Here is a 22006-nt window from a genome sequence, read left to right on the forward strand (position 1 = left end):
TAAGTTACACTGTTGGTGTTATTCTCAATGATACTAAATACATTGCAGACAGACAGAGAAAGAAAGAGACAGGCAGACAGACAGACAGACAGACAGACAGACAGACAGACAGACAGACAGACAGACAGACAGACAGACAGACAGACAGACAGACAGGCAGACAGACAGACAGACAGACAGACAGACAGACAGGCAGACAGAGAAAAGAGACAGACAGGCAGACAGGAAAACAGGCAGACAGGCAGACAGAGAAAGAGACAGGCAGACAGACAGACAGACAGACAGACAGACAGACAGACAGACAGACAGACAGGCAGGCAGGCAGGCAGGCAGGCAGGCAGGGAAAGAGACAGGCAGACAGACAGACAGACAGACAGACAGACAGACAGGCAGGCAGGCAGGGAAGAGACAGACAGACAGACAGACAGACAGACAGACAGACAGACAGACAGACAGACAGACAGACAGACAGGCAGGCAGGCAGGCAGGCAGGCAGGCAGGGAAAGAGACAGACAGACAGACAGTCAGACAGACAGACAGACAGACAGACAGAGAAAGAGACAGGCAGACAGACAGACAGACAGACAGACAGACAGACAGACAGACAGACAGACAGACAGACAGACAGGCAGGCAGGCAGGGGAAAGAGACAGACAGACAGACAGACAGACAGACAGACAGACAGACAGACAGACAGACAGACAGAAAGAGACAGGCAGACAGACAAGCAGGCAGAGAAAGAGACAGACAGGCAGACAGACAGACAGACAGACAGACAGGCAGGCAGGCAGGCAGACAGAGAAAGAGACAGGCAGACAGACAGGCAGACAGGCAGACAGGCAGACAGACAGACAGACAGAGAAAGAGACAGGCAGACAGACAGACAGACAGACAGACAGACAGACAGACAGACAGACAGACAGACAGACAGGCAGACAGACAGACAGACAGACAGACAGACAGGCAGGCAGACAGACAGAGAGAAAGAGACAGGCAGACAGCCAGGCAGACAGACAGACAGGCAGACAGACAGAGACAGGCAGACAGACAGAGAAAGAGACAGGCAGACAGACAGACAGACAGGCAGGCAGAGAAAGAGACAGACAGGCAGACAGACAGACAGACAGGCAGACAGACAGACAGACAGACAGACAGACAGACAGACAAAGAGACAGGCAGACAGACCCTTTATTAAAAATCACCTGGATGGCACAGAACACCTCCTTACTGGTGTCCTGTTTAGGGGCCCTCAGCAGTTTCTCCACCCCAACGAGATGCACCGTAAGCAGGCCGGAGACGCGCTGGGCGCACCGTGGCTGGTCCGACAAGTTGTAGACTCTGAACGAGCTCAGGTCAGAGGTCATGGTCACTCCCTCCTGGCTGGAGTGGTGGGTGGAGCGGGGTGGTGGAAGAGGGGGTTGTGGGCCGAGGAGGGTCCCCTGGTCCACCCTGTTTGGGCAGCAGCTCAGGTGAGTCTCCGTCGCTCAGGTAGCCCCCTTACTGGCGGCAGAGGAACGTCCCCTGGAGGAACGTCGTTGTGGTCTCCCGGGCCGAAGTGTCCAGGTGGTACCTGCTGATCACCTCGTTGGACTGCTCCTTACGGACGTCTGGGGGTGATGTCCCCTCTCCACCTCCGTCCCTCCTCCAGGCCCGTCCCCTCCTTCCCGTGGCGATGGGAGCGAGAGGAGCGCAGGCTGAGTTTACGGCGGAGTTCGGGGAGTTTCTTCATCTTCATGGAAAGGATTTCGGACCATTCCTGGGGATTTGATCCTGTCCATCATGCTGCTGGCCACGCCCCCTTTCTTCTGGGCCCAGGGCTGTCTGGGGACTGACACACCTCCTCCGGAGCTGGAAACACCCCTTCTCCACCTGCAACCCCGAAAGACTGTTCCTCACCTGGATCTGTTGAATTACATCTGAGATGGATGATGGAGATAATGGAGAGGAGAGATGGAGACAGGAGAGATGGAGAGAGGAGAGATGATGGAGAGAGGAGAGATGATGGAGAGATGAGAGATGATGGAGAGATGAGAGATGATGGAGAGAGGAGAGATGATGGAGAGAGGAGAGATGATGGAGAGAGGAGAGATGATGGAGAGATGAGAGATGATGGAGAGAGGAGAGATGATGGAGAGATGATGGAGAGGAGAGATGATGGAGAGATGATGGAGAGAGGAGAGATGGTGGAGAGATGATGGAGAGAGGAGATGATGGATGGAGATGAGGAGAGATGATGGAGGCAGGAGAGATGATGGAGAGAGATGAGAGAGATGATGGAGAGGAGAGATGATGGAGAGAGGAGAGATGATGGAGAGAGAAGATGATGGTGATGGAGATGATGGAGGGAGAGATGATGGAGAGAGGAGAGATGATGGAGAGAGGAGAGATGATGGGAAGATGATGGGAGATGGAGATGAAGCTCAGGAGAGATGATCAGATCCTCCTGGAAGATGATGGATGATGAGGAGAGATGATGGAAGAGGATGATGATGGAGAGGAGAGGAGAGATGATGGAGAGGAGAGATGGAGATGATGAGAGAGGAGAGATGATGAGGAGAGGAATGATGGATGATGGGAGGGATGATGATTAGAGATGATGGAAGAGGAAGATGATGGGAGATGGATGATGGATGATGGAGAGAGGAGAGATGGATGGAGAGGAGAGATGATGGAGGAGATGGGAGTTTCTTCATGATGGAGAAAGGAATGATGGACCAGGAGATGATGGAGAGAGAAGATGATGGAGGAGAGATGATGGAGAGAGGAGAGATGATGGAGAGAGGATGATGGAGAGAGGAGAGATCCACCTGGAAGAGGAGATGATGGATTACATCTGAGATGATGGAGAGAGGAGAGATGATGGAGAGAGGAGAGATGGATGGAGAGAGAGGAGAGATGATGGAGAGAGGAGAGATGATGGAGAGAGGAGAGATGATGGAGAGGAGATGATGGAGAGATGATGGAGACAGGAGAGATGGAGAGGAGAGATGATGGAGGATGATGGAGAGAGGAGAGATGATGAGATGATGGAGAAGGAGAGATGATGGAGAGGAGATGAGGAGGAGAGATGATGGGAGAGGAGAGATGATGGAGGAGATGATGGAGAGAGGGAGAGATGGAGAGGAGAGATGATGGAGAGAGGAGAGATGATGGAGAGAGAGGAGAGATGATGGAGAGAGGAGAGATGATGGAGAGGGAGATGAGGAGAGATGATGGAGAGAGGAGAGATGATGGAGAGAGGAGAGATGATGGAGAGAGGAGAGATGATGGAGAGAGGAGAGATGATGAGAGAGAGATGGAGAGAGGAGATGATGGAGGAGAGAGGGAGAGATGGAGAGAGGAGAGATGATGGGAGGAGATGATGGAGAGATGGGAGATGGATGGAGGAGGGAGATGAGAGAGATGATGGAGAGAGGAGAGATGGAAGATGGAGATGAGGAGAGATGATGGAGAGAGGAGAGATGATGGAGAGAGGAGAGATGATGGAGAGGAGAGATGATGGAGAGAGGAGATGATGGGAGGAGATGATGGAGAGAGGAGAGATGATGGAGAGAGGAGAGATGATGGAGAGAGGAGAGATGATGGAGAGAGGAGAGATGATGGAAGGAGGATTTTGGAGATGATGGAGAGAGGAGAGATGATGGAGAGAGGAGAGATGATGGAGAGAGGAAGATGATGATGGAGATGATGGAGAGAGATGATGGAGAGGAGAGATGATGGAGAGAGGAGAGATGATGGAGAGATGGAGAGATGATGGAGGAGAGATGATTGGAGATGATGGAGAGAGGAGAGATGATGGAGATAGGAAGATGATGGAGAGAGGAGAGATGATGGAGAGAGGAGAGATGATGGAAGAGGAGAGATGATGGAGAGAGGAGAGATGATGGAGATGATGGAGAGGAGAGATGATGAGAGAGATGGAGAGATGATGGAGAGATGATGGAGAGAGGAGAGATGGATGGAGAGATGATGGTCAAAGAGATGATGGAGAGAGGAGAGATGATGATGGAGAGATGGAGAGGAGAGATGATGGAGAGAGGAGATGATGATGGAGAGAGGAGAGAGATGATGGAGAGAGGAGAGATGATGGAGAGGAGAGATGATGGAGAGAGGAGAGATGATGGAGATGAGAGAGAGATGATGGAGAGGAGAGATGATGGAGAGAGGAGATGATGGAGAGAGGAGAGATGATGGAGAGAGGAGAGATGATGGAGAGAGGAGAGATGATGGAGAGGAGAGATGATGGAGAGAGGGAGATGATGGAGAGAGGAGAGATGATGGAGAGGAGAGATGATGGAGAGAGGAGAGATGATGGAGAGGAGAGATGATGGAGAGAGGAGAGATGAGAGATGGAGAGAGGAGAGATGATGGAGAGAGAGAGATGATGGAGAGAGGAGAGATGATGGAGAGAGGAGAGATGATGGAGAGGAGAGATGATGGAGAGATGATGGAGAGAGGAGAGATGATGGAGAGATGGAGAGATGGAGAGAGGAGAGATGATGGAGAGAGGAGAGAATGGAGAGAGGAGAGATGATGGAGAGAGGAGGGGAGATGATGGAGAGAGGAGAGATGATGGAGAGAGATGATGGAGAGAGGAGAATGGAGAGGGAGAGATGATGGAGAGAGGAGAGATGATGGAGAGAGAGAGGAAGATGATGGAGAGAGGATGGAGAGTGGAGAGATGGAGAGGAGAGATGATGGAGAGATGATGGAGAGATGGAGATGATGGAGAGAGGAGAGAGATGGAGAGAGGAGAGATGATGGAGAGAGGAGAGATGATGGGATGGAGAGATGATGGAGATGGAGGGGAATGGAGAGATGGAGAGATGATGGAGAGAGGAGATGATGGAGATGGAGAGATGGAGATGAGGAGAGATGATGGAGAGAGAGATGATGGAGAGAGGATGGAGATGGAAGAGGAGAGATGATGGAGAGATGGAGAGATGATGGAGAGATGGAGAGATGATGGGAGAGGAGATGATGGAGAGAGAGAGATGATGGAGAGGAGAGATGATGGAGAGATGGATGGAGATGGAGAGATGGAGAGAGGGAGATGATGGAGAGAGGAGAGATGATGGAGAGAGGAGGAGAATGGAGAGAATGGAGATGATGGAGAGATGGAGGAGAGATGATGGAGAGAGAGAGAGGGAGATGATGGAGAGAGGAGAGATGATGGAGAGAGGAGAGATGATGGAGAGAGGAGAGATGGAGAGATGGAGAGATGATGGAGAGAGGAGAGATGATGGAGAGAGGAGGGGAATGGAGATGATGGAGAGAGATGGAGAGAGGAGAGATGATGGAGAGAGGAGGGAATGGAGATGGAGAGATGATGGAGAGAGGAGGAGATGGAGATGATGGGAGATGGAGAGAGAGATGATGGAGAGAGGAGAGATGATGGAGAGAGGAGGGGAATGGAGAGAGGAGAGATGATGGAGAGTGGAGGATGGAGGAGGATGAGATGATGGAGAGTGGAGAGATGATGGAGAGAGGAGGAGATGATGGAGATGGAGAGATGGAGAGATGGAGAGAGGAGAGATGATGGAGATGGAGGATGGAGATGATGGAGAGAGGAGAGATGATGGAGAGAGGAGAATGGAGATGATGGAGATGATGGAGAGAGGATGGAGATGGAGATGGAGAGATGATGGAGAGAGGAGAGATGATGGAGAGATGGAGAGAGGAGAGATGATGGAGAGAGGAGAGATGATGGAGAGAGGAGAGATGATGGAGGAGAGAGATGGAGAGATGATGGAGATGGAGAGAGAGATGATGGAGAGAGGAGGGAATGGAGATAATGGAGAGATGATGGAGAGAGAGAGATGGGGAATGGAGAGATGGAGATGATGGAGAGAGGAGAGATGATGGAGAGAGAGGGGAATGGAGAGATGGAGAGATGATGGAGAGAGGAGAGATGATGGAGAGAGGAGAGATGATGGAGAGAGGAGAGATGATGGAGAGAGGAGGGAATGGAGAGATGGAGAGATGATGGAGAGATGGAGAGATGATGGAGAGAGGAGAGATGGAGAGAGGAGAGATGATGGAGAGAGGAGGATGGAGGAGAGATGATGGAGAGGAGAGATGATGGAGAGAGGAGAGAGATGGAGAGAGGAGAGATGATGGAGAGAGGAGAGATGATGGAGAGAGGATGATGGAGAGTGGAGAGATGATGGAGAGAGGAGAGATGATGGAGAGAGGAGAGATGATGGAGAGATGGAGAGATGATGGGAGGAGATGATGGAGAGAGAGATGATGGAGAGAGGAGAGATGATGGAGAGAGGAGAGATGGAGAGATGGAGAGATGGAGAGATGATGGAGAGAGGAGGGGAATGGAGATAATGGAGATGATGGAGAGAGGAGATGATGGAGAGAGGAGAGATGATGGAGAGAGGAGAGATGATGGAGAGAGGAGAGATGGAGAGATGAGATGATGGAGAGAGGAGATGATGAGAGGAGAGATGATGGAGAGTGGAGAGATGGAGAGAGGAGAGATGATGGAGAGAGGAGAGATGAGAGAGATGATGGAGAGAGGAGAGATGGAGAGATGGAGAGATGAGGAGAGAGGAGGAGAGATGGAGATAATGGAGAGATGATGGAGAGAGGAGGAGGGATGATGGAGAGAGGAGAGATGATGGAGAGAGGAGAGATGATGGAGAGAGGAGGAGATGATGGAGATAGATGGAGAGATGATGGGAGAGAGATGGAGAGATGATGGAGAGATGGAGAGATGGAGAGATGGAGAGAGGAGAGATGATGGAGAGAGGAGGGGAATGGAGATAATGGAGAGATGATGGAGAGAGGAGAGATGATGGAGAGAGGAGAGATGATGGAGAGAGGAGAGATGATGGAGAGAGGAGGGGAATGGAGATAATGGAGAGATGATGGAGAGAGGAGAGATGGTGAGAGAGTGGAGAGATGGAGAGATGGAGAGAGATGATGGAGAGAGGAGGGAATGGAGAGAGGAGAGATGATGGAGAGATGATGGAGAGAGGATGATGGAGAGAGAGATGATGGGGAGAGGAGGGAATGGAGAGATGGAGAGATGATGGAGAGAGGAGAGATGATGGAGAGAGGAGAGATGATGGAGAGAGGAGAGATGATGGAGAGAGGAGGGAATGGAGATAATGGATGATGGAGAGAGGAGAGATGATGGAGAGAGGAGAGATGATGGAGAGAGGAGGGGAAGAGATGATGGAGATGATGGAGAGAGGGAGATGATGGAGAGAGGAGAGATGATGGAGAGAGGAGAGATGATGGAGAGAGGAGAGATGATGGAGGGAGAGATGGAGGGGAGATGGAGAGAGGAGATGATGGAGAGAGGAGGGGATGGAGATAATGGAGAGATGATGGAGAGAGGAGAGATGATGGAGAGAGGAGAGGATGATGGAGAGGAGAGATGATGGAGAGGAGGGTGGATGGAGAGAGAGAGAGAGATGATGGAGAGAGGGAGGGATGGAGAGAGGGAGGGAATGGAGAGAGGAGAGGGATGAGAGAGGAGAGATGATGGAGAGGAGGGAATGGAGAGAGGAGGGATGAGAGAGAGAGATGGATGGAGAGAGGAGAGGGATGGAGAGAGGAGAGATGATGAGAGAGGAGAGGGATGGAGAGAGGAGAGGGATGGAGATAATGGAGAGAGGAGAGATGATGGAGAGAGGAGAGGGATGAGAGAGAGAGAGGAGGTTGATGGAGAGAGAGAGGAGAGAGGAGAGATGATGGAGAGAGGAGATGATGGAGAGAGGAGAGGGATGGAGAGAGGAGAGATGATGGAGAGAGGAGAGATGATGGAGAGAGGAGAGGGATGGAGAGAGGAGGTTGATGGAGAGAAGAGAGAGAAGGAGAGAGGAGAAGGATGGAGCGAAGAGAGAGGGAGAGAAGAGAGGAGAAAGATGTCATATAGCATCAGTAGTTATCTGTAGGTGACTACACTACCTTCATGTGGCTACAGTAGTTATCTGTAGGTGACTACACTACCTCCATGTAGCTACAGTAGTTATCTGTAGGTGACTACACTACCTTCAAGTAGCTACAGTAGTTATCTGTAGGTGACTACACTACCTTCATGTAGCTACAGTAGTTATCTGTTATCTGTAGGTGACTACACTACCTTCATGTAGCTACAGTAGTTATCTATAGGTGACTACACTACCTTCAAGTAGCTTCAGTAGTTATCTGTAGGTGACTACACTACCTTCGTGTAGCTACAGTAGTTATCTGTAGGTGACTACACTACCTTCATGTAGCTACAGTAGTTATCTGTTATCTGTAGGTGACTACACTACCTTCATGTAGCTACAGTAGTTATCTGTTATCTGTAGGTGACTACACTACCTTCATGTAGCTACAGTAGTTATCTGTAGGTGACTCCACTACCTTCATGTAGCTACAGTAGTTATCTGTAGGTGACTACACTACCTTCATGTAGCTACAGTAGTTATCTGTAGGTGACTACACTACCTTCATGTAGCTACAGTAGTTATCTGTAGGTGACTACAGTACCTTCATGTAGCTACAGTAGTTATCTGTTATCTGTAGGTGACTACACTACCTTCATGTAGCTACAGTAGTTATCTGTTATCTGTAGGTGACTACACTACCTTCATGTAGCTACAGTAGTTATCTGTAGGTGACTCCACTACCTTCATGTAGCTACAGTAGTTATCTGTAGGTGACTACACTACCTTCATGTAGCTACAGTAGTTATCTGTAGTGACTGTACCTTTATCTGTAGGTGACTACACTTCCTTCATGTAGCTACAGTAGTTATCTGTAGGTGACTACACTACCTTCATGTAGCTACAGTAGTTATCTGTTATCTGTAGGTGACTACACTACCTTCATGTAGCTACAGTAGTTATCTGTTATCTGTAGGTGACTACAGTACCTTCATGTAGCTACAGTAGTTATCTGTAGGTGACTACACTACCTTCATGTAGCTACAGTAGTTATCTGTAGGTGACTACACTACCTTCATGTAGCTACAGTAGTTATCTGTAGGTGACTACACTACCTTCATGTAGCTACAGTAGTTATCTGTTATCTGTAGGTGACTACACTACCTTCATGTAGCTACAGTAGTTATCTGTAGGTGACTACACTACCTTCATGTAGCTACAGTAGTTATCTGTTATCTGTAGGTGACTACACTACCTTCATGTAGCTACAGTAGTTATCTGTAGGTGACTACACTACCTTCATGTAGCTACAGTAGTTATCTGTAGGTGACTACACTACCTTCATGTAGCTACAGTAGTTATCTGTAGGTGACTACACTACCTTCATGTAGCTACAGTTATCTGTTATCTGTAGGTGACTACACTACCTTCATGTAGCTACAGTAGTTATCTGTTATCTGTAGGTGACTACACTACCTTCATGTAGCTACAGTAGTTATCTGTAGGTGACTACACTACCTTCATGTAGCTACAGTTATCTGTTATCTGTAGGTGACTACACTACCTTCATGTAGCTACAGTAGTTATCTGTTATCTGTAGGTGACTACACTACCTTCATGTAGCTACAGTAGTTATCTGTAGGTGACTACACTACCTTCATGTGGCTACAGTAGTTATCTGTTATCTGTAGGTGACTACACTACCTTCATGTAGCTACAGTAGTTATCTGTTATCTGTAGGTGACTACACTACCTTCATGTAGCTACAGTAGTTATCTGTAGGTGACTACACTACCTTCATGTAGCTACAGTAGTTATCTGTAGGTGACTACACTACCTTCATGTAGCTACAGTAGTTATCTGTTATCTGTAGGTGACTACAGTACCTTCATGTAGCTACAGTAGTTATCTGTAGGTGACTACACTACCTTCATGTAGCTACAGTAGTTATCTGTTATCTGTAGGTGACTACAGTACCTTCATGTAGCTACAGTAGTTATCTGTAGGTGACTACACTACCTTCATGTAGCTACAGTAGTTATCTGTAGGTGACTACACTACCTTCATGTAGGTGACTACACTACCTTCATGTAGCTACAGTAGTTATCTGTAGGTGACTACACTACCTTCATGTAGCTACAGTAGTTATCTGTTATCTGTAGGTGACTACAGTACCTTCATGTAGCTACAGTAGTTATCTGTAGGTGACTACACTACCTTCATGTAGCTACAGTAGTTATCTGTAGGTGACTACACTACCTTCATGTAGCTACAGTAGTTATCTGTTATCTGTAGGTGACTACACTACCTTCATGTAGCTACAGTAGTTATCTGTAGGTGACTACACTACCTTCATGTAGCTACAGTAGTTATCTGTTATCTGTAGGTGACTACACTACCTTCATGTAGCATCAGTAGTTATCTGTAGGTGACTACACTACCTTCATGTGGCTACAGTAGTTATCTGTAGGTGACTACACTACCTTCATGTAGCTACAGTAGTTATATGTAGGTGACTACACTACCTTCATGTAGCTACAGTAGTTATCTGTAGGTGACTACACTACCTTCATGTAGCTACAGTAGTTATCTGTAGGTGACTACACTACCTTCATGTAGCTACAGTAGTTATCTGTTATCTGTAGGTGACTACACTACCTTCATGTAGCTACAGTAGTTATCTGTAGGTGACTACACTACCTTCATGTAGCTACAGTAGTTATCTGTAGGTGACTCCACTACCTTCATGTAGCATCAGTAGTTATCTGTAGGTGACTACACTACCTTCATGTAGCATCAGTAGTTATCTGTAGGTGACTACACTACCTTCATGTGGCTACAGTAGTTATCTGTAGGTGACTACACTACCTTCATGTAGCTACAGTAGTTATCTGTAGGTGACTACACTACCTTCATGTAGCTACAGTAGTTATCTGTAGGTGACTACACTACCTTCATGTAGCTACAGTAGTTATCTGTTATCTGTAGGTGACTACACTACCTTCATGTAGCTACAGTAGTTATCTGTTATCTGTAGGTGACTACACTACCTTCAAGTAGCTACAGTAGTTATCTGTAGGTGACTACACTACCTTCATGTGGCTACAGTAGTTATCTGTAGGTGACTACACTACCTTCATGTAGCTACAGTAGTTATCTGTAGGTGACTACACTACATTCATGTAGCTACAGTAGTTATCTGTTATCTGTAGGTGACTACACTACCTTCATGTAGCTACAGTAGTTATCTGTAGGTGACTACACTATCTTCATGTAGCTACAGTAGTTATCTGTAGGTGACTACACTACCTTCATGTAGCTACAGTAGTTATCTGTAGGTGACTACACTACCTTCATGTAGCTACAGTAGTTATCTGTTATCTGTAGGTGACTACACTACCTTCATGTAGCTACAGTAGTTATCTGTTATCTGTAGGTGACTACACTACCTTCATGTAGCTACAGTAGTTATCTGTAGGTGACTACACTACCTTCATGTAGCATCAGTAGTTATCTGTAGGTGACTACACTACCTTCATGTAGCTACAGTAGTTATCTGTAGGTGACTACACTACCTTCATGTGGCTACAGTAGTTATCTGTAGGTGACTACACTACCTTCATGTAGCTACAGTAGTTATCTGTTATCTGTAGGTGACTACACTACCTTCATGTAGCTATAGTAGTTATCTGTAGGTGACTACACTACCTTCATGTAGCTACAGTAGTTATCTGTAGGTGACTACACTACCTTCATATAGCTACAGTAGTTATCTGTAGGTGACTACACTACCTTCATGTAGCTACAGTAGTTATCTGTAGGTGACTACACTACCTTCATGTAGCTACAGTAGTTATCTGTAGGTGACTACACTACCTTCATGTGGCTACAGTAGTTATCTGTAGGTGACTACACTACATTCATGTAGCTACAGTAGTTATCTGTTATCTGTAGGTGACTACACTACCTTCATGTAGCTACAGTAGTTATCTGTTATCTGTAGGTGACTACACTACCTTCATGTAGCATCAGTAGTTATCTGTAGGTGACTACACTACCTTCATGTAGCTACAGTAGTTATCTGTAGGTGACTACACCACCTTCATGTGGCTACAGTAGTTATCTGTAGGTGACTACACTACCTTCATGTAGCTACAGTAGTTATATGTAGGTGACTACACTACCTTCAAGTAGCTACAGTAGTTATCTGTAGGTGACTACACTACCTTCATGTGGCTACAGTAGTTATCTGTAGGTGACTACACTACCTTCATGTAGCTACAGTAGTTATATGTAGGTGACTACACTACCTTCATGTAGCTACAGTAGTTATCTGTAGGTGACTACACTACCTTCAAGTAGCTACAGTAGTTATCTGTAGGTGACTACACCACCTTCATGTGGCTACAGTAGTTATCTGTAGGTGACTACACTACCTTCATGTAGCTACAGTAGTTATATGTAGGTGACTACACTACCTTCAAGTAGCTACAGTAGTTATCTGTAGGTGACTACACTACCTTCATGTGGCTACAGTAGTTATCTGTAGGTGACTACAGTACCTTCATGTAGCTACAGTAGTTATCTGTAGGTGACTACACTACCTTCATGTAGCTACAGTAGTTATCTGTAGGTGACTACACTACCTTCATGTAGCTACAGTAGTTATCTGTAGGTGACTACACTACCTTCATGTAGCTACAGTAGTTATCTGTAGGTGACTACACTACCTTCATGTAGCTACAGTAGTTATCTGTAGGTGACTACACTACCTTCATCTAGCTACAGTAGTTATCTGTAGGTGACTACAGTACCTTCATCTACAGTAGTTATCTGTTATCTGTAGGTGACTACACTACCCTCATGTAGCTACAGTAGTTATCTGTAGGTGACTACAGTACCTTCATGTAGCTACAGTAGTTATCTGTAGGTGACTACACTACCTTCATGTAGCTACAGTAGTTATCTGTAGGTGACTACACTACCTTCATGTAGCTACAGTAGTTATCTGTAGGTGACTACACTACCTTCATGTAGCTACAGTAGTTATCTGTAGGTGACTACACTACCTTCATGTGGCTACAGTAGTTATCTGTAGGTGACTACACTACCTTCATGTAGCTACAGTAGTTATCTGTAGGTGACTACACTACCTTCATGTAGCTACAGTAGTTATCTGTAGGTGACTACACTACCTTCATGTAGCTACAGTAGTTATCTGTTATCTGTAGGTGACTACACTACCTTCATGTAGCTACAGTAGTTATCTGTAGGTGACTACACTACCTTCATGTAGCTACAGTAGTTATCTGTTATCTGTAGGTGACTACACTACCTTCATGTAGCTACAGTAGTTATCTGTAGGTGACTACACTACCTTCATGTAGCTACAGTAGTTATCTGTAGGTGACTACAGTACCTTCATGTAGCTACAGTAGTTATCTGTAGGTGACTACACTACCTTCATGTAGCTACAGTAGTTATCTGTAGGTGACTACACTACCTTCATGTAGCTACAGTAGTTATCTGTAGGTGACTACACTACCTTCATGTAGCTACAGTAGTTATCTGTTATCTGTAGGTGACTACACTACCTTCATGTAGCTACAGTAGTTATCTGTTATCTGTAGGTGACTACACTACCTTCATGTAGCTACAGTAGTTATCTGTAGGTGACTACACTACCTTCATGTAGCTACAGTAGTTATCTGTAGGTGACTACACTACCTTCATGTAGCTACAGTAGTTATCTGTAGGTGACTACACTACCTTCATGTAGCTACAGTAGTTATCTGTTATCTGTAGGTGACTACACTACCTTCATGTGGCTACAGTAGTTATCTGTAGGTGACTACACTACCTTCATGTAGCTACAGTAGTTATCTGTAGGTGACTACACTACCTTCATGTAGCTACAGTAGTTATCTGTAGGTGACTACACTACCTTCATGTAGCTACAGTAGTTATCTGTAGGTGACTACACTACCTTCATGTAGCTACAGTAGTTATCTGTTATCTGTAGGTGACTACACTACCTTCATGTGGCTACAGTAGTTATCTGTAGGTGACTACACTACCTTCATGTAGCTACAGTAGTTATCTGTAGGTGACTACACTACCTTCATGTAGCTACAGTAGTTATCTGTAGGTGACTACACTACCTTCATGTAGCTACAGTAGTTATCTGTAGGTGACTACACTACCTTCATGTAGCTACAGTAGCTATCTGTTATCTGTAGGTGACTACACTACCTTCATGTAGCTACAGTAGTTATCTGTAGGTGACCACACTACCTTCATGTAGCTACAGTAGTTATCTGTAGGTGACCACACTACCTTCATGTAGCTACAGTAGTTATCTGTAGGTGACTACACTACCTTCATGTAGCTACAGTAGTTATCTGTAGGTGACTACACTACCTTCATGTAGCTACAGTAGTTATCTGTAGGTGACTACACTACCTTCATGTGGCTACAGTAGTTATCTGTAGGTGACTACACTACCTTCATGTAGCTACAGTAGTTATATGTAGGTGACTACACTACCTTCATGTGGCTACAGTAGTTATCTGTAGGTGACTACACTACCTTCATGTAGCTACAGTAGTTATCTGTAGGTGACTACACTACCTTCATGTAGCTACAGTAGTTATCTGTTATCTGTAGGTGACTACACTACCTTCATGTAGCTACAGTAGTTATCTGTAGGTGACTACACTACCTTCATGTAGCTACAGTAGTTATCTGTAGGTGACTACACTACCTTCATGTAGCTACAGTAGTTATCTGTTATCTGTAGGTGACTACACTACCTTCATGTAGCATCAGTAGTTATCTGTAGGTGACTACACTACCTTCATGTGGCTACAGTAGTTATCTGTAGGTGACTACACTACCTTCATGTAGCTACAGTAGTTATCTGTAGGTGACTACACTACCTTCATGTAGCTACAGTAGTTATCTGTAGGTGACTACACTACCTTCATGTAGCTACAGTAGTTATCTGTAGGTGACTACACTACCTTCATGTAGCTACAGTAGTTATCTGTAGGTGACTACACTACCTTCATGTGGCTACAGTAGTTATCTGTAGGTGACTACACTACCTTCATGTAGCTACAGTAGTTATCTGTAGGTGATTACACTACCTTCATGTAGCTACAGTAGTTATCTGTTATCTGTAGGTGACTACACTACCTTCATGTAGCTACAGTAGTTATCTGTAGGTGACTCCACTACCTTCATGTAGCTACAGTAGTTATCTGTAGGTGACTACACTACCTTCATGTAGCTACAGTAGTTATCTGTTATCTGTAGGTGACTACACTACCTTCATGTAGCTACAGTAGTTATCTGTAGGTGACTACACTACCTTCATGTAGCTACAGTAGTTATCTGTTATCTGTAGGTGACTACACTACCTTCATGTAGCTACAGTAGTTATCTGTAGGTGACTACACTACCTTCATGTAGCTACAGTAGTTATCTGTAGGTGACTACACTACCTTCATGTAGCTACAGTAGTTATCTGTAGGTGACTACACTACCTTCATGTAGCTATAGTAGTTATCTGTAGGTGACTACACCACCTTCATGTAGCTACAGTAGTTATCTGTAGGTGACTACACTACCTTCATGTAGCTACAGTAGTTATCTGTAGGTGACTACACTACCTTCATGTGGCTACAGTAGTTATCTGTAGGTGACTACACTACCTTCATGTAGCTACAGTAGTTATCTGTAGGTGACTACACTACCTTCATGTAGCTACAGTAGTTATCTGTAGGTGACTACACTACCTTCATGTAGCATCAGTAGTTATCTGTAGGTGACTACACTACCTTCATGTAGCTACAGTAGTTATCTGTAGGTGACTACACTACCTTCATGTAGCTACAGTAGTTATCTGTAGGTGACTACACTACCTTCATGTAGCTACAGTAGTTATCTGTTATCTGTAGGTGACTACACTACCTTCATGTAGCTACAGTAGTTATCTGTAGGTGACTACACTACCTTCATGTAGCTACAGTAGTTATCTGTTATCTGTAGGTGACTACACTACCTTCATGTAGCATCAGTAGTTATCTGTAGGTGACTACACTACCTTCATGTGGCTACAGTAGTTATCTGTAGGTGACTACACTACCTTCATGTAGCTACAGTAGTTATCTGTAGGTGACTACACTACCTTCATGTAGCTACAGTAGTTATCTGTAGGTGACTACACTACCTTCATGTAGCTACAGTAGTTATCTGTAGGTGACTACACTACCTTCATGTAGCTACAGTAGTTATCTGTTATCTGTAGGTGACTACACTACCTTCATGTAGCTACAGTAGTTATCTGTAGGTGACTACACTACCTTCATGTAGCTACAGTAGTTATCTGTAGGTGACTACACTACCTTCATGTAGCTACAGTAGTTATCTGTAGGTGACTACACTACCTTCATGTAGCTACAGTAGTTATCTGTAGGTGACTACACTACCTTCATGTAGCTACAGTAGTTATCTGTAGGTGACTACACTACCTTCATGTAGCTACAGTAGTTATCTGTAGGTGACTACACTACCTTCATGTAGCTACAGTAGTTATCTGTAGGTGACTACACTACCTTCATGTAGCTACAGTAGTTATCTGTAGGTGACTACACCACCTTCATGTAGCTACAGTAGTTATATGTAGGTGACTACACTACCTTCAAGTAGCTACAGTAGTTATCTGTTATCTGTAGGTGACTACACTACCTTCATGTAGCTACAGTAGTTATCTGTAGGTGACTACAGTACCTGTATCATATGAATCATGTGACTACAGTAGTTATCTGTAGGTGGCTACAGTAGCTTGTTCTACAGTAGTTATCTGTAGGTGGCTACAGTAGCTTGTTCTACAGTATGTACTTACCTGGGCTGTCTCCGTCTCTGTCTCTCCTACTGCAGGCTGAGCTGTCTAATGTGATGGCTTTGGTCTGATGGGCGCTGTCTGGGCTGGAGCCACCTGAAGGGCACTGGTTCTGGGTGGCATGACGCTCTAAACGGGAGGCCCCTCCACCTCCACCGGTGCCAGGGCTCACCACCATCCCTGCCCGTCGCTGGCTCCTCATCTGGGGATTCCCTCGACGTCTCTGACAGCCCCTCTGTCTCCCTCCTCCTCCAGGGGTTCTCACTGTCTAACCTAACACCCCTCCCCTCCTCCTCCTCCTCCTAAACCTCCACCTCCTCCTCCTCCTCCACCTCCTCCTCCTCCTCCTCCTCCTCCTCCACCTCCTCCTCCTCCGCCACCTCCTCCTCTTTCTCCTCCACCTCCTCCTCCACCCCCCACCTCCTCCTCCACCCGCCACCTCCTCCTCTTTCTCCTCCACCTCCTCCACCCCCACCTCCTCCTCCACCTCCTCCACCCCCACCTCCTCCTCCACCTCCTCCTCCTCCGCCACCTCCTCCTCTTTCTCCTCCACCTCCTCCACCCCCACCTCCCTCCTCCACCTCCTCCTCCTCCTCTTAAACGTCCTAAACCTCCGATGCCACGCAACACGTCCTCCTCCTCTGGAATAGGGTTGTACCAAATGTTGTTGTCTCCTTCTGTGCGTTGCCTCAGCTCAGCGAAGCAGTTGGGGAGGAGGCCTAGACGCGAGTAGGACTCGTCGGCAGCCTGGCTCTTTCCTGTGGACAGTACCCAGGCTCGGCTGCTCCTGTCCAGGGTCTGGAGATAGGCCCCTGACCCCGAGGACTTCACCATACAGGAGGAGACACAGATCTCAGCGTAACCTCCTATCGGGTTGGTGAACTCTGGGACTGCGGTGTGGACAGGGGGAGGAGGCTCACAGAAGGAGGTGCTACATTGTCCCTGATGCTCCCAGTCTAAATCATCACACCTCCTCCTGTCCAGCCCGGCCTCCACTAACGTCTTCTGGCTCCAGGCCTGTTTGGAGGTTGAGACCTGGGCCTTTCCTGAGCTGCTATCCGAGTCACAAGCCCCGTAGAGCAGGCTGTGAGAGCCCTCTGTGCCTGGTGTGGAGGCCAGTTTGGCCCACTGCTGTTTCTTGGCCACTGTTATCTGGGTGCGTGGGGTGCTGGTGCTGTCCTCCGTTGGCGGGGTCGGGGGTTCGGCCTCTGCTGTCGTTACCGTTGACAACGATGAGGATGAAGCGCTTTGGATGACATCACTCTTCCGCTGGATGTCTGGAGGGAAACAACAGAACTATTATGGTCTGTATTATGGTCATTATCCAGCCAAATAAAGACTGTATTATGGTCATTATCCAGTCCAATATAGACTGTATTATGGTCATTATCCAGTCCAATATAGACTATATTATGGTCATTATCCAGTCCAATAAAAACTGTATTATGGTCATTATCCAGTCCAATAAAGACTGTATTATGGTCATTATCCAGTCCAATAAAGACTATTATGGTCATTATCCAGTCCAATAAAGACTGTATTATGGTCATTATCCAGTCCAATAAAGACTATTATGGTCATTATCCAGTCCAATAAAGACTGTATTATGGTCATTATCCAGTCCAATAAAGACTATTATGGTCATTATCCAGTCCAATAAAGACTGTATTATGGTCATTATCCAGTCAAATATAGACTGTATTATGGTCATTATCCAGTCCAATAAAGACTATTATGGTCATTATCCAGCCCAATAAAGACTGTATTATGGTCATTATCCAGTACAATAAAGACTGTTTTATGGTCATTATCCAGTCCAATAAAGACTATATTATGGTCATTATCCAGTCCAATACAGACTATATTATGGTCATTTTCCAGTCCAATGTAGACTGTATTATGGTTATTATCCAGTCCAATAAAGACTATTATGGTCATTATCCAGTCCAATAAAGACTGTATTATGGTCATTATCCAGTCCAATAAAGACTGTATTATGGTCATTATCCAGTCCAATAAAGACTATTATGGTCATTATCCAGTCCAATAAAGACTATTATGGTCATTATCCAGTCCAATAAAGACTATTATGGTCATTATCCAGTCCAATAAAGACTGTATTATGGTCATTATCCAGTCCAATAAAGATTGTATTATGGTCATTATCCAGTCCAATAAAGACTGTATTATGGTCATTATCCAGTCCAATAAAGACTGTATTATGGTCATTATCCAGTCCAATAAAGACTATTATGGTCATTATCCAGTCCAATAAAGACTGTATTATGGTCATTATCCAGTCCAATAAAGACTGTATTATGGTCATTATCCAGTCCAATAAAGACTGTATTATGGTCATTATCCAGTCCAATAAAGACTATTATGGTCATTATCCAGTCCAATAAAGACTGTATTATGGTCATTATCCAGTCCAATATAGACTGTATTATGGTCATTATCCAGTCCAATACAGACTGTATTATGGTCATTATCCAGCCAAATAAAGACTGTATTATGGTCATTATCCAGTCCAATAAAGACTATTATGGTCATTATCCAGTCCAATAAAGACTGTATTATGGTCACTAGTACTATCACACCTACTGCAGACTACCCTCCCAACCATCACTAATACTATCACACCTACTGTAGACTACCCTCCCAACCATCACTAGTACTATCACACCTACTGTAGACTACCCTCCCAACCATCACTAGTACTATCACACCTACTGCAGACTACCCTCCCAACCATCACTAGTACTATCACACCTACTGTAGACTACCCTCCCAACCATCACTAGTACTATCACACCTACTGTAGACTACCCTCCCAACCATCACTAGTACTATCACACCTACTGCAGACTACCCTCCCAACCCTCACTAGTACTATCACACCTACTGTAGACTACCCTCCCAACCATCACTAGTACTATCACACCTACTGTAGACTACCCTCCCAACCATCACTAGTACTATCACACCTACTGCAGACTACCCTCCCAACCATCACTAGTACTATCACACCTAATATAGACTACCCTCCCAACCATCACTAGTACTATCACACCTACTGCAGACTACCCTCCCAACCATCACTAGTACTAACACCTACTGTTGACTACCCTCCCAACCCTCACTAGTACTATCACACCTACTGCAGATTACCCTCCCAACCCTCACTAGTACTATCACACCTACTGCAGACTACCCTCCCAACCCTCACTAGTACTATCACACCTACTGCAGACTACCCTCCCAACCATCACTAGTACTATCACACCTACTGTTGACTAAAACCATCACTAGTACTATCACACCTACTGTAGACTACCCTCCCAACCATCACTAGTACTATCACACCTACTGCAGACTACCCTCCCAACCATCACTAGTACTATCACACCACCAGCAGACCCATCCAATGATCTCCAGGAGCAACAGCAGGGGAACAAGATACTGAAGGGGTCAAAAACAAAGTAAGACTGGCAACGGTCTCAATATAATATTCACCACCGAGTCCCATTCAACCCACGTCACGATTCTCCTTCTCTGGCGATAAAAGTCCAGCCAACATGTTTAAAAACAGACAGAAGGTGTCCGACCAGACCTGGGTTCAAATACCTTTTCAGCTATTAGTTTTCAATACATTTCAAAACTCAAATGCATTTTAACTTTAGATATTTTAAAATAAGTATTTGAAAATAATTTCAAATACAATTTGGTTGACGTATTTATTGATTTATTTTTTACAAATAACTGTTCAAAATACTAAAATAAAAAGTACTTGTTTTGGGCTGGAAAATACTCAAATACACTGAAAAGTTATTTTTTAAGTATTCAGATACCAAATACTCAAACACACATGAAGAGCGCAATCGGGAAAGCATTCAGACCCCTTGACTTTTCTACAACTTATTACAGACCTATTCTAAATTGGGTTGCATTTATGTTTACCCCTCATCAATCTACAATCACAATACCCCATAATGACATCACAATACCCCATAATGACATCACAATACCCCATAATGACATCACAATACCCCATAATGACATCACAATACCCCATAATGACATCACAATACCCTTAATGACATCACAATACCCCATAATGACATCACAATACCCCTTAATGACATCACAATACCCCATAATGACATCACAATACCCCATAATGGCATCACAATACCCCATAATGACATCACAATACCCCATAATGGCATCACAATACCCCATAATGACATCACAATACCCCATAATGACATCACAATACCCCATAATGACATCACAATATCCCATAATGACATCACAATACCCCATAATGACATCACAATACCCCATAATGACATCACAATACCCCATAATGACAAAGCGAAAATGGAAATATCTTATTTACATAAGTATTCAGACCCTTTGCTTTGAGACTCGAAATTGAGTTCAGCTGCATCCTGTTTCCATTGATCATCCTTGAGATGTTTCTACAACTTGATTGGAGTCCACCTGTGGTAAATTCAATTGATTGGACATGATTTAGAAAGGTACACACCTGTCTATATAAAGGTCCCACAGTTGACAGTGAATGTCAGAGCAAAAACCAAGACATGAGGTCAAAGGAATTGTCTGTAGAGCTCTGAGACAGGATTGTGTTGAGACACAGATCTGGGGAAGGGTACCAAAACATGTCAGCAGCACTGAAGGTCCCCAAGAACACAGAAGTTTGAAACCACCAAGACATTTCCTAGAGCTGGCCGTCCGGCCAAACTGAGCAGGGCCTTGGTCAGGGAGGTGACAAAGAACCCGATTGTCACTCTGACAGAGCTCCAGAGTTCCTCTGTGGAGATGGGAGAACCTTCCAGAAGGACAACCATCTCTGCAGCACTCTACCAATCAGGGCTTTATGGGAGAGTGGCCAGACGGAAGCCACTCATCAGTAAAAGGCACATGACAGCCCGCTTGAAGTTTGCCAAAAGGCACCTAAAGACTCTCAGACCATGAGAAACAAGATTCTCTGGTCTGATGATACCAAGATTGAACTCTTTGGCCTGAATGCCAAGCATCACATCTGGAGGAAACCTGGCACCATCCCTACGGTGAAGCATGGTGGTGGCAGCATCATGCTGTGGGGATGTTTTTCAGCGGCAGGGACTGGGAGACTAGTGAAGCATGGTGGTGGCAGCATCATGCTGTGGGGATGTTTTTCAGCGGC

General features: G+C 45.4%; 1 long non-coding RNA gene across 1 annotated transcript; it reads left to right on the forward strand.

Annotated features, from left to right (window-relative positions):
* The first annotated feature begins 9593 nt into the window (after positions 1–9593).
* Positions 9594–16785, forward strand: LOC127922168 (uncharacterized). The gene is made up of 4 exons (XR_008110578.1): positions 9594–9629; positions 11144–11185; positions 15074–15157; positions 15942–16785. It is a non-coding gene; the product is annotated as an uncharacterized LOC127922168 (long non-coding RNA).
* Positions 16786–22006: the final 5221 nt, after the last annotated feature.

Source organism: Oncorhynchus keta, unplaced genomic scaffold (genome assembly GCF_023373465.1).
Source record: "Oncorhynchus keta strain PuntledgeMale-10-30-2019 unplaced genomic scaffold, Oket_V2 Un_contig_24821_pilon_pilon, whole genome shotgun sequence".
NCBI classification, from domain to species: Eukaryota; Metazoa; Chordata; class Actinopteri; order Salmoniformes; family Salmonidae; genus Oncorhynchus; species Oncorhynchus keta.